Here is a 13,998-nt window from a genome sequence, read left to right as displayed (position 1 = left end):
GACCTCCAAGCCCAGAAAAAGTAGCAGCCATCTAAGATCACTTTGTAGCTCATGCTGGATGGACCCAGGCAAAACACAGGCAGTGGCTGACCTTGGCCTACACCTCCCAGGAGATACCAGAGCCTGCACACCCAGTGAATGAACAGCTATAGACGATTTCAAAGCACCAAAACCCAACCACCTCCACGAGTGACACCCAGTGGGTGGACTCAGCAGGTACCAGAGCCCCACTGAAATAAGTCCTGCTCTGTGGGGTGGGTCCCTGCACAATTGATCCTCCACAGTAGTCAGAGAACAGTGATTGGTTGTCATAGCCAATGCTTACAGCTGGTTGTTCTGGGGGCAAATCTCTCTCATTGATGTGCCAATAGCAATAAAGGCTCAACTAGAAGAGGAGTGTGTACACAGCCCACAAGGGGGGCACACCTCAACTATCCTGCTTGAGGAATCTGAGAGGTTAGGTCACTAGACCCTACAGAACACCTACTACATTATGCCATCCTACCAAGCTTGGGAGACATGGAAGCTCTACCTAATACAAATATAGAGAGCCTGCCTAAATGAGGAGACAAATGTCCCAAATGAAAGCAAAGAACTCCAGAAAGAGAACAAAATAAAATGGAAACAATCAGTCTACTAGATGCACAGTTCAAAACACTGGTTATAAGGATGCTCAATGAACTTAGTGGGAACTCCAACAGCATAAAAAGGGACCAATCAGAAATAAAGGATACAGTAACTGAAATGAAGAAAAATTTATAGGGAATCAATAGTTGAGTAGATGGAGCAGAGGATCAAATCAGTGATTTGGAGTATAAGGAAGCAAAAAACACCCAATCAGAACATCAAGGAAAAAATATTCAAAAACATGAGGATAGTGTAAGGTGTCTCTGGGACAACTTCAAACATATCAACATTTGCATCATGGGGGTGCCAAAAGGAGAAGTGGGACTGCAAGAAATTGAAAATCTACTTGAAAAAATAATGATGGGAAACTTCTCTATTCTGGTGACGGAAATAGACATATGAGTCCAGGAAGTGCAGAGATTCCTAAACAAGATGAGCCCAAATAGGTCTACTCCAAGAAACATAATAATTAAAATGCCAAAGGTTAAAGACAAAGAGAAAATCTTAAAAGCAGCAAGAGAAAAATAATTACAAGGACACTCTTGTAAAACTGTCAGCTGATTTTCTCAACAGAAACTTTGCAGGCTGGAAAGAATTGGCAAAAAAATAATTCAAAGTAATGGAAAGCAAGGACCTACAGCCATAAGTACTCTACCCAGCAAAGCTGTCACTCAGATTCAGAGGAGGTAAAAGAGCTTCCCAGACAAGAAAAAGCTAAAGGAGTTCATCATCACAAAACCAGTATTTCAAGAAATGTTAAAGGGTCTTCATGAAGAAGGAGAAGTAAGAGGAAGTGGAGGAGGAGGAGGAGAAGATAAATACAAACAATAAAAGGGTCTTAAATACATATCTATCAACAATTGAATTTAAAAAACAAAATAAATGAACAAGCAGAACAGAAACAGATTCATAGATAACAACATTTTTTAAAATTTTTATTTAACTCTTGTTCAAGTACAGTTTTCTGTCTTGTATTCCTAGCCCTGCCCCCCCCCCAGTGCTCCCCACCTCCCTCCCATCTCTGCCCCCAACCTTAGTCATTGTCCATGTGTCCTTTATACTTGATCCTGTAAGTCCTTCCCCTTTTCCCCTGTGATTCTCTCCCCTCTCCCCTCTGGACCCTGTCAGCACGTTCTGTATTTCAGTGTCTTTGGTTACATTTCGCTTGCTTGTTTGTTTTGTTGGATAACAGAACATTTTGATAGTTGCTAAATGGGAGAGGGGTTGGTGGGATAGGTGAAAAAGGTAAAGGATGAAGAAGTACAAATTGACTGCTACTGAACAGTCATGGGGATGTAAAGTGCAGTATAGGTAATATAACCAATAATATTCTAATTACTATGTATGGTGTCAGATGGGTACAAGATTTATCAGGATAATCATTTAGTAAGTTATATAATGTCCAATCACTGTTGTGTACATCTAATATAACTAATATAATGAAACTATTATAATAATGTATGTTAACTGTAATTGAAGAAAAATATTTTTTGATAAAATATTTTTTAAAATATTTTATTTATTTATTTTTAGAGAGAGGGGAACAGAAGGAGAAAGAGAGGGAGAGAAACATCAATGTATGGTTACCTCTCATGTGTCCCCTACTGGGGACCTGGCCTGAAACCCAGGCATGTGCCCTGACTGTGAATCGAACTGTCCACCCTTTGCTTCACGGGACCGTGCTCAATTCACTGAGCTACACCAGCCCAGGTGAAGAAAATGATTTAAAAATTAAAAAAAAAAAACACACTTTGTCATTTTATGGTGATAGTTGACAGTCTAGTCAACAGTAAAGTTGAATACTGGGGCACATAAGCAATGCCACTCAACACTATTTAAAATGACAAAAACTTAGAAGCAACATCAACAGTAAGCTGGATAAACCAATCATATATTGATCTATTTTATAGCAGTGCAAATTAATGAAACCTAGCTATACTCACTAGTATGAATCTCAAAAATGTATTGAGTGAAAAAGGCAAGTCATAGAAAAGTGAATATTATGTCATCTTATTTTAGTTGGTTGAGGCTGCTGTATCAAAATACCATAGACTGGGTGGTTTATAAACAGCAGAAATTTGTTGCTCACAGTTCTAGAGGCTGAAACTTCAAGATCAGGGTGCAGGCATGGTCAGTAGAGGGTCCTCTTTTGTGTTGCAGGCTTCTCTTTGTGTCTTTACATGATAGAAGGAGATTAAGAGCTCTCTGGGGGCTCTTTTATAACAGTACTATTTCCATTGACAGGGCTCTACTCTCATGGACCTAATCACCTCCCAAAGGCCCCACCTCCTAATACCATCACTTCTGAAGTTAGGTTTTAACCTGAATTTTGGGTGAATACAAACATTTAGACAATAGTACATTTTATTTGTTTAAGATGTAAAAGAGGCACATTTAAATTATACCTTGTTAAGCTCTACATGTATATGTGATTAAAATATGAAGAAAGGGATTGAACGATTATCACAAAATTCAGGACAGTGATTACCTAGGGTAAAAATAATGCAGATATGATTGGGAAAAGGCATAGGATGAGTATGGGTGCTTCTAAAATTTGAGATTGCTCTGTTTCATAAGCTATAGCCTAGGTACAGAGGTATTCATGTTACTATTTTTCAAACTGTATGTTCACAATATACTTTTCTATTTGTGTACTATTTTCACATTAAAATGATTAAAAAGATGAAGTATCCATTAAAAAACAAATAAGCACATGACTCTTTGTCCCTTTACCTTTAATGAGGATACAAATGAGTCATGTTCCTGAAGATTTTTAAGAGGGAGAGATATTTTTTTTCAAATAAAAACCTTATTTGGAAATAATTTCAAATTTAGAAAAGTTGCAAGTTGGCTTAAAAACACCTGTTTCTCTTTTATACAGATTCATTTATTGTTTTTTTAAATATTTACCCTAGGACATTTTTTCATTGCTTTTAAAGAGAGAGGGTAAAGGAGAGAGAGGAAAAAACAAACATTGGCGTGAGAGAGAAATATCGATTGGTTGCCTTCTTGTCTGCACCCAGAACAGAGATTGATTTTGCAACCTGGGTATGTGCCCTGATCAGGAATTGAACGTACAACCTTTCAGCCCATGGGACAATGTTCTAATCAACTGGGCCAAATGCATTTATTGTTAACATTTTATCTTACCTGCTTTTTTGTTTACGAGGGATTTACCATACCTTCATACATATTTTTTCTAAATTATTTGAGAATGAGCTGCATACATCATGTTCCTTCTCTTACCAGATACTTCATTGTGTATTTCTAAACAAAAAGGACTTTCTGTCATATAACCACAGTACATTTATTTACTTCAAGAGATTTTAACATCAAAACAACACTTTTAAATAATTTTCCATTCATATTTCAATCTGGCAACTGAATAATATCCTTTATAGCATTTGTTTTTTCCTCCACTAGAGGTTGCAGTATACGTATCTTATTTAGTTAGCCCTTTAATTTCTCTCATCTGGAAGAGGTCCTGAGCCTTTCATGGCATTGATAGTTTTGAATAATTCTGAAAAAAAAATTCAGAGAAAAATTCTTATTTGAGCTTGTTAGCTGTTTTCTCACAATTATATTCTGCTTATATTTCCTGGTCAAAATAAATGATGTCTTTTTTTCAGAGTGTCATATCTTCAGGTGCACAATATCTATCTGCCTCTCATTGATTACATTAACTTTGATAATTTGGCTAAGGTGTTGCAATTTCTCCACTATAAGGAAGAGGCATTTTTAAAAGGATTTCTTGGAGGCATCTGGTGGTGGGCTTTGAATCCCGTTCCCCTCTAAATGGGGAGATGTAAGTATGCTTTTCTTCACACTTGAAGTCTAAAAAGAGGCTTCAATGAGACCACTTGGAAAAGTTAATATGTCCTCCAAATTTACCAGGTCATAGATCACCGATAGCTGAATCCTTTGCAGGAAATCTAGAGGTCAACAGAGGGCTGGCTTCATGCTTGGAGGTATAGCAAAGGAGAGTTCCTAGTAGATTGGAATGAACCTGTTCTTCCAGAGTTTGTTAGGCAATTAGTACATGAGTATTTTCCATGAATCAGAAGTGAAAGAAAGCTTGTCTGAGGTCACAGCATGGTGTGACTCAAAGGCCACACAAGGGTGAACAGGCTTATAGAGGAGAAGCTGGCAGAGTCCCATTGAATTCCTTGTAATTAGGTGTGAATAAAATACTAGTAATAGAGCACATCTTTTCAAGTTAAGGATATCACAGGTGAAATTCCAGCAATGATTTGTGGGGGGTATTTTTTTTAAGTTTAATTTTTTAAAAGATTTTTAAATTTATTTTTAGACAGAGGGGAAGGGAGGGAGAAGGAAAGGGAGAGAAACACCAATATGTGGTTGCCTCTCATGCACCCCCAAATGGGGACCTGGCCTGCAACCCAGGCATGTGCTCTGACTGGGAATCAAACCAGCAACCCTTTGGTTTATAGGCCAGCACTCAGCCCACTGAGCCACACCAGCCAGAGCTGTGGTGGGTATTTTTAAATAACCCATGAAGAGCTCTAAAAAAGAATCAGCTTTAAATGTCTATAAGCAGTCCTGGCTGGTGGGGCTTAGTGGATTGAGTGCCAACCTGTGAATTGAAAGGTTGATAGTTTGATTCCCAGTCAGGGCACATGCCTGGGTTGCAGGCCAGGTCCCCAGCTGAGGGTGTGTGGAAGGGAACAGATTGATGCTTCTCTGACACATCAATGTTTCTCTTCCTCTTTCTTTCTCCCTTCCCCTCTCTCTAAAAATAAATAAATAAAATCTTTAAAAAAGAAATATCTACAAATGTAGAATGTGTGAAACCATTTTATGGCCTTACCTGTAAAAGCGAACATTTCTCTTCTTTAGGTGGAATGGGGTAGGTTAGAAAGGAGGGTTTGTAAAATTTCAATGAGGAAGCTAGAAGCTTGAGGAGGGGAAAGAGGGCCATGCTCCTCTCTACTATTTAAAGGGGTTAACCCACTGCCAAGCCCATCTGTGGGATAGGACAAGACTTAACATTAAATGAACTTTGAAGCTCTCATTATTTTAAGGGATCAAACATTTTTATTTAAAATGGAATTGAAACTCTGTCTGTGATTTAAATTAACCATTGGACCTTCAATTATCTAAGAATGATAAACCAAATTTTTGCGACTGCTTTAGTTTTCATTGAGGAAGAGGGAAGAACAATTCTGAATAAATTTTATTTGCCTGTCTGAAAAAATCTATTCATTTTGAATAGGTAATACACTGAATGATTGAAAATAAAAATATGAATAGTGCATACTTTTTTCAACTTTTTCAAAACTAAAACTCTGTGCCCATTAAACAATAAATCCCTATTCTCTTCTTCCCTAGTCCCTGGCTACCAGGGGCTTTCTGTCTCTATGAATTTAAGTAGTCTAGGTACCACATACAGAATGAATCATACAATATTTGTCCTTTTATAATTGGCTTATTTCACTTAGCATAATACCATCAAGATTAATCTATGTTGTAGCACATGTCAGAAATGCCTTCATTTTTAAGGCTGAATAATATTCCCTTATATGTATATATCATATTTTGTTTGTCCATCTGTTGATGGGCATTTGGGTGGTCTACTTTTTGGCTATTGTGAATATCTGTTGTAGTTCCTGTTTTCAGTTCTTTGGAGTATATACCTAGCAGTGGAAATGCTGGATCATATAGTGATTCTATATTTACTTTTTTGAGGAACTGTCAAAATGTTTTTCACAGTGGCTGTACCATTTTACATTTCAACTAGCAATGCAGGAGAGTTCCAGTTTCTCCATATCCAACACTTTTTGTCTGTGTTTTTGGTAGTACCTTTCCTAATATGAATGAATGAAGTACTATATTACTATGGTTTTGATTTGCATTTCCCTAATGAATGATGATGTGCTTTTTCATTACCTATAGGTCATTTGTGCTTTCTCACATGAAATGTCAAGGTCTTTGTTCATTTTTGAATGGGGTTGGTTGTATTGTTTTGTTGAGTTGAGTTGTAGGAGTTCTTTACATACTCATATACAGTTGTGAGTACATGAAACATAGAGTTCATTCTTTAATTATTATTTATTAATTATTGTATTATTTTCTATACAAACAACTGTAAGCCTATTTTCATCCCACCCTGTATTCTAGACATTAACCCTTTATTAGGTATATGATTTATAAACATTTTCTCCCATTCTGTGTATTGTCTTTTCACTTTTTTCAGTAGTGTATTTTGATGTACAAAAGCTTAATTTTTAAAAAGATTTTATTTATTTATTTGAGAGAGGGAAAGGGAAGCAGAAAGAGAATTAGAGAAACATCAATGTGTAGTTGCCTCTCTTGTGGCCCCCACTGGGGACCTGGCCTGAAACCCAGGCACGTTCCCTGAATGGGAATCGAACTGGTGACCTTTTGGTTTGTAGCCCGTGCTCAATCCACTGAGCTACACCAGCCAGGGCCCAAAAGCTTAATTTTGATGACATCCTACCCATCTATATTTTGTTATTGCTACCTGTGCTTTTGGTATCATATCCAAGAAACCACATCTAATATCATGAAGATTTTTCCAGGAATGTGGGCTCCTCTACCCAAGGCTGCCTGCTGTGGGGCTAAGAGATAGTAGCCATTATGCAAAAGTTAAAATTTACCCAAATTTACAGACCTCTTTATCAAGCTCTGCCCTGACGTTGCAAGTGTTTGACTAAACTCCAGAGTTCCAAAATAGTCACTTCACAATTTCATGTAGTTTCTGCTGGTTCAATGGTTAATTAAGTACAGGGATAGATTCCTGGGTATCTTTTGTAAAGTTCCTTTGTGTGTGTGTTTTTTTTTAACTTGACATTATATCCTGAAGATCTTTCTGTATATCAATACATATAAATCTTCCTCAATTTCTTTAGTAGCTACATAACATTCTGTAGTATGGATATGCCAGGGTTTATTCAACCTGTTCCATAATGCTGAATACATGGGTTTTATCCAATCTTTCACTTTTATAAACAGTGATATAATGAAAAATCACGTGTATGTAAATTTGTACATGTATAGGTTACATACACAAATGTATCAGTGGGACTCATTAATAAAAGTAGAATTGCTGGGTGAAGGGTAAATATATTTGCAGTTTGGGTAAATATTGCTAAAAGACCCTCCTTAGATGTTGTACCCTTATAAATACCACCAGAGATGTATGAAAGTGCCTGTTTTCCCAAAGTTTCAATAACAATGTATTTTAAACTTTTGGAATTTTGCCAATTTGGTATGTAAGAAATGACATCTTAGTGTAATTTTAATTTTTATCTTTCTTATTATGAGTGAGGGTGTGTATTTTTTGTATACTTAAGGATTATTTCTGGAAAAAAATTAAGAGGACACAAGGAACACAGATAAAATTACCTTCCAGTTGCATGTCTAAATGTTATTTGTTCTATGTAGTGGTTGTATTTCAATTGCAAAAGGTGTCACTGGAAGCTGCAATTTGTTGCTGCTTCATAGGGGAAAACAAGTAGGACATGAAGAGAAAGGAAAGGCAATTGAAGAAACAGGGTAGGAGAAACTTTTTTAAAACAGAGCATGAATACTGTAGAACATATGTAAGGGTGCTGCAGGACTTGAATTGGATGGTGTTTCTGAGTTTCCCCCATCCTCTTCTTTTAATGGCTTTGAGGACTCAGTGTAATTATTCTAGGTAGTAAATTATAATGGTTTTTAACTGAGCTTCAACTATACAAATATTCAGGATTCATCAATTCATCACTTACCTTTCATTTTCTAGGCCTTTCGAGTTATATGGCTTACTGTATGGTTTGGATTATAGCTACTATTTTATTTTCAGCTGTTTAGAAAAACTTTTAAAATATTTTATTGATTTATTTTTAGACAGGGGAAGGGAGGAAGAGAGGGAAACATTAATGTGTGATTGCCTCTCATGTGCCCCCTAATGGGGACCTGGCCTGCAACCCAGGCACATGCCCTGACTGGAAATGGAACCGGCAACCCTTTGGTTCCCAGGCTGGACTTTAACCCACTGAGCCACACCAGCCAGGGCTAAAATTTTTTTTTAAGATTATTCATTATTAGATAGAGAGGAAGGGGGAGGGGAGAGAGAGAAACATTAGTTTGTTGTTGCACTTATTTATGCATTCATTGGTTGATTCTTGTATATACCCTGACCAGAGATACAACCTTGGCATTTCAGCAGGACACACTAACCAACTGACCCACTTAGCAAGGGCTATTTTCAGCAGTTTTGAAAGTGTTATGTGTAAATTTTATTTTAAATAATAACCATTAGAAATAATAAGTAACTTAGTTTGCCTACTTTTCTGGTAGCATGAATATCCCAGGAAAGCATACTTAAGAATCTTAAACAACATGGAGGGTGGCAGCACTGGGAAGATGGGAGGTTGAAGGGGAACGGAGAAGAAGCACCAAGGACACACACCTACAGCTGTTTCCATGAGGAGAATCTAACCAGGGTCTGAGTCGAGTCTATATAACCATCAGTGCACAAGGGTTCAAATTTCTCTACATCCTCGACAATACTTATTTTCTATTTTGTTTTTTGATAAAAACCATCCTACTGGTAGTGAAGTGACATCTCATTGGTTTTGGTTTGCATTTCTCTACAATGTAGTGATGAGCATCTCTTCATATGCTTGTTGGTCATTTGTGTATCATCTTTGAAAAAGTGTCTACTTAAGTTTGTTGCCTATTTTAAATTGGGTTACTGTTTTGTTATTGAGTTGCAAGAGTTCTTTATATATTCTGGATATTAACTCCTTTTCATCTATAATATATAATTGGCAAGTATTTTCTCATATTCCTTAGGTTGTCTTTTTACTCTGTTGATATGTCCATTGGTACCCAGTTACACAGTTTTTAAGTTTGCTGTAGTCCCATTTATCAATTTTTCATGTTGTATCCAAGAAATCATTGCCAAGTTTAGTGTCATAAATCATTTCCAATTTATTTTTCTGTAGGAGTTTTATAGTTTTTGGTCTTACACTTAGAGTTTTAGTCCATTTGAACTGGAAACACTATTATTTTTGCTAATACAGAATTCTATTTATTCTTTTAACTTCAAATTTGTCATTCAGACTTCCTGTCAAGATGGAGACATAGGTAAACATGACTTGCCTCTGTGCACAACTAGCAAAAAATACAACTAGACTACAAAACAAATATCACCCAGAATTGTTAGAAAAATGAGCCGTGTGAAAGTCCACAAGCAGGGATTTAAAGAAGCCACATTCAAGCCCTGGCTGGTGTAGCTCAGTGGATTGAGCACGGGCCTGTGAACTAGAGGATCGAGGTTCGATTCCCAGTCAGGGCACATACCTGGATTTCAGGCCAGGTCCCCAGTAGGGGACATATGAGAGGCAACCAAACATTGATGTTTCTTTCCCACTCTTTCTCCTTCCCTTTCCCTCTCTCTAAAAATAAATAAGTAAAATATTTTCAAAAATCTAGGTCAAAGGATATATGAATTAAAAAAAAAAAGAACCCACATTCATTCCAGAGGGGCAGGAGGGGCAGAGCCATGCAGAGGCCAGAGAAAGTGGAGGGGTAGAGAGGCATGAAGACATGGAGTGGCATGGACAGGCATGGAGACAGGCACAAGTGGTCTCATATCCATGTGTAGTGGATAAAAAATAGAAAAGATACCTCAGGAGTAAGAGATACCAGCCCCAGTCCAGACCACCTACCCCAGGTTTCCAGCTCGAGGAAGATAAATCCCCATAACTTCTGGCTCTAAAAACCAGTGTGGGGGGTGGTGGAATAAACTGTGGTTTCTCAAGAGACCACTCTTAAAGGGCCAGAAATGGACTTAGGACTCATGCAGACCCAGCCCCTCTGGGATTCAGCACCAGAGCACCAGGGGAAGGGCACCAGTGGTATATGGGGAGAAAGTGAAGTGTAAGTGCTGAGAGACAGCTTCTTCCTGGGCAAAACTCCAGAGGCCAAGAAGCAGCATCGTCCATCCTGTGAGCCCTCCCCCACACAGAGGTGACATGGGTTGCTCTGCCCTGGCAGTTATCTAAAGCTCTGTCTGCCCCATACAACTCACAGGGGCACTCTTCTACTACAGGCTATGCTACTAAGTCAGGGAGTCAAAGCAGCTCTACCTAATACACAGAAACAAACACAGGGAGGCTGCCAAAATGAGAAAACAAAGAAGTATCACCCAAATGAAAAAGCAGAAAAAATCCAGAAAAAGAACTAAATCAAATGGAGATAAGCAATCTGTCAGATGCAGAATTCAAAACACTGGTTTTCAGGATGCTCCAGTAACTCATTAGGTACTTCAACAGCATAAAAAAGACCCAGGCAGTGAAACAAGCCAGGTGGTAAAAGGCAAACACCATACGATCTCACCTATAAGTGGAAACTAATCAACAAAACAAACAAGCAAGCAAAATAAAATCAGAGACATTAAAATAAAGTACAAACTGACAGTAACCAGAGAGGATGGGGGAGAAGGATAATAGGGGATAATAAGGAAAGGGCCATCAAGAGCATATGGACAAAGCCAAAAGGGGTAGGTAGGTTCAAGGGTGGGAGGCAGAGATGGCTGGGGTGGGGGGCTTTGGGGTGAAAATGGAGACAAATGTACTTGAATAAAAATTTAAAAAATATAAAAAAGACCCAGGGAGAAATGAAAGTTATATTATGTGAAATGAAAAAAAAATCTACAGGGAACCAACACTTGAGGGGATGAAGCTGAGAATCAAATCAATGATTAAGGATACAAGGCAGGGAAAAAGCATTCAGTCAAGAGAGCGGGAAGAAAAAATTTTTTTAAAAACCAAGGACAGGCTTAGGAACCTCTGGGACATCTTCAAATGTACCAACATCTGAATCATAGAAGTGCCAGAGGGAGAAGGGGAAGAGCAAGAAAGTGAAAACTTATTTGAAAAAATGAAACAAAACATCCCTAATTTGCTGAAGGAAGTAGACATACAAGTACAGGAAGTACAGATAGTCCCCAAAAGGTTGGACCCAAAGAGAACCACAAGACACATCATAATTAAAATGCCAAATGCAAGACAAAGAGAGAATCTTAAAAGCAGCAAGAGAAAAGCAGAGAGCTACCTACAAAGGTTTTCCCATAAGCTTGTCAGCTGATTTCTCAAAAGAAACTTTGCAGGCTACAAGGGACTGGCAAGGAGTATTCAAACTGATGAAAAGCAAGGACCTACAATCAAGATTACTCTATCCAGAAAAGCTATAATTTGGAATTGAAGGGCAAATAAAGTGCTTCCCAGACAAGATAAAATGAAAGGAGTTCATCATCACCAAGCCATTATTATATGAAATGATAAAGAGACATATTTAAGAAAAAGAAGATCAAAACTGTGAACATTAAAATGGCAATAAACTCCCAACTATAAACAACCGAAATTTAACAAATTTAAGCCAACAAGCATAACAGAAACGGAATCATAGATATGGAGCTCATTTGGAGTGTTATCAGTTGGGAGGGGGAAGGGGGAGAAGGGGAGAAAAGGTGCAGGGAATAAGAAGTAAAAATTGGTAGGTACAAAACAGACAGGGGGATGTTAAGAACAGTATTAAGAAATGGAGACGACAAAGAGCTTAGGCATGACCCATGGACATGAACTAAGATGGGGATTGCTGGAGGGAATGGGGGTAATAGGTGAATGTGACAAAGGGGGAAAAATTCAACAACTGTAATAGCATAATCAATAAAATGTATTAAAAATGTCATGTCATTGTCATCTGACTTTCATAATTTCTTTTGAAAAGTTAACTTTCAAACTTATTGTTGCCCCTTAAGATACTGTGTCATTTTAATTTTTTTATTGTTTTTTACTTTATATTTGGTTTTCTTCAGTTTGAGTATATGTGTCTAAGTGTGGTTTTACCTGTATTTCATTTGTGATTTGTAGAACTTTTTTTCTTTTTGAGAGAGAGAGTTGTTCCACTTATTTATGTGCCCTGACTGAGAATTGAACCCACGACTTTTGTGTATTGGGACAATGCTCCAGGCAACTGAGCTACCCATTCAGGGCTTGTGGAATATATTGAACGTGTGGCCTAATAACTTTCATCAGTTTTGGAAAACTTTTGTCTATTATTTTAAACAATTATTTTATTTATTTATTTTTAGAGAAATGGGAAGGGAGGGAGCAATAGAGGGAGAGAAGCATTGATGTGTGAGAGAAACATTAATTGATTGCACTGTAACCAGGTTCTGGCTGCAACCCAGGCATGTACTCTGACTGGGAATGGACCTGGCGACCTTTCACTTTGTGGGAAGATGCCCAACCAACTGAGGCACACCAGTCAGGGCTGTCGACTGCTTTTTAACATTATTGATTTTGTTCCATTCATTTTCTCTATTACTTCTTCACCTCGAATTAAATGGATGTTACACCTTTCTATCACATTCCTTATGTCTCTTACGCTCTTTTTTTCTCTTCCATTTATTTTGTTCTCTGTGCTGCAGTTTGATAACCTGACCCGATCTCTAATTCATTAATTCTCTGTTCTGTTGTGTCTAATCCGATATCAAATCCATTGAGTTATTAATTTTAGATACAATTACTTTCTGCTATGGTACTTCCATTTAAATGTAAGAAAATTATAAATACTAATTCCTTTGTAAAAATTTTTTTAAATATTTTATTTATTTATCTTTAGAGGGGAAGGGAAGGAGAGAGGAAGGAAACATCAATGTATGGTTGCTTCTGGTGCATCCCCTGCAGGGAACTGACCCCTGCCGGAAACTGGCCTGCAACCCATGCATGTGCCCTGACTGGGAATCGAACCGCGATCGTCTGGTTCGCAGGCCCGCGCTCAATCCACTGAGCTACACCAGCCAGGGCTCCTTTGTAAAATTTTTGACTTTTTCTTCTTAAATATAAAACATAGGTATTTTAACATCTTTGTTTGATAATTCTTTTTTTTCTTTTTTTAAATTTTTTTTATTTAACTCTTGTTCAAGCACAGTTTTCTTTCTTGTATTCCCAGCTCTGCCCCCCCCCCAGTGCTCCCCACCTCCCTCCCATCTCTGCCCCCCACCTTAGTTATTGTCCATGTGTCCTTCATACTTGTTCATGTGAGTCCTTCCCCTTTTCCCCTGTGATTCTCTCCCCTATCCCCTCTGGACCCTGTCAGCACGTTCTGTATTTCAGTGTCTTTGGTTACATTTTGCTTGCTTGTTTGTTTTGTTGTTTAGATTCCTGTTAAAGGTGATATCATATGGTATTTGTCTTTCACTGCCTGGCTTATTTCGCTCACCATAATGCTTTCCAGTTCCATCCATGGTGTTGCAAAGGGTAGGAGCTCCTTCTTCCTTTCTGCAGCATAGAATTCCATTGTGTAAATGTACCATAGTTTTTTGATCCAGTCATT

Source organism: Sturnira hondurensis, unplaced genomic scaffold (genome assembly GCF_014824575.4).
Source record: "Sturnira hondurensis isolate 20B ecotype Veracruz unplaced genomic scaffold, ASM1482457v3 Scaffold0016184, whole genome shotgun sequence".
Lineage (NCBI taxonomy): Eukaryota > Metazoa > Chordata > Mammalia > Chiroptera > Phyllostomidae > Sturnira > Sturnira hondurensis.
The sequence above is the reverse complement of the archived record's forward strand: the minus strand, read 5'-3'. Positions refer to the sequence as shown.